This window comes from Bufo gargarizans, chromosome 6, assembly GCF_014858855.1.
Source record: "Bufo gargarizans isolate SCDJY-AF-19 chromosome 6, ASM1485885v1, whole genome shotgun sequence".
Taxonomy (NCBI): Eukaryota; Metazoa; Chordata; class Amphibia; order Anura; family Bufonidae; genus Bufo; species Bufo gargarizans.
Genome location: NC_058085.1, coordinates 276,378,659 through 276,379,630, shown reverse-complemented (window position 1 = coordinate 276,379,630; position 972 = coordinate 276,378,659).

Genomic DNA, 972 nt, shown 5'->3' with positions numbered 1-972 from the left:
CACAGGTGTGCCTTAGACTGCCCACAATAAAAAGCCACTCTGAAATGTGCACAGTTTTGCATTACTGGGGGGGGGGGGGGCAGAAAACCAGTCAGTATCTGGTGTGGCCACTATTTGCCTCACGCAGTGCAACACATCTCCTTCACATAGAGTTGATCAGGTTGTTGATTGTGGCCTGTGGAATGTTGCTCCACTCCTCTTCAATAACTGTGCGAAGTTGTAGAATATTGGCAGGAACTGGAACACGCTGTCATATACGCCGATCCAGAGCATCCCATACATGCTCAATAGGTGACATGTCCGGTGAGTATGCTGCCCATGCAAGAACTGGGAGATTTTCAGCTTCCAGGAATTGTGTACAGATCCTTGCAATATGGGGCCGTGCATTATCATGCTGCAACAGGAGGTGATGGTCGTGGATGAATGGCACAACAATGGGCCTTTTATTGTGCGCAGTCTAAGGCACACCTGTGCAATATTCATGCTGTCTAATCAGCACCTTGATATGCCACACCTGTGAGGTGGGATCGATTTCTCAGCAAAGGAGAAGTGCTCACTAACACAGATTTAGACAGATTTGTGAACAATATTTGAGAGTAATGGGTCTTTTGTGTATGTAGAAAATGTTTCAGATCTTTGAGTTCAGCTCATGCAAAATGGGAGCAAAACCGAAAGTGTTGCGTTTATATTTTTGTTCAGTGGATATCAGTGATAATACAGATGATTTTGACAATTTACATTGACTCGGTGACATCATTGCCTTTTAGTTTACATAAAAATAAAAAATAAAAACTGTCCAATCCTTGATACACGCAGGCTCTGATTCACCAAAACCACACTCGATAGCCATATATACAAAACAAATACTAACCTGACACTGAAAATGTGTGAAACAAAGGGTAGAAACAAAAAAAAATCTAAGATTATGTTTTGAATATCATTATCTTACACCATAATTCATCTTTTGATATG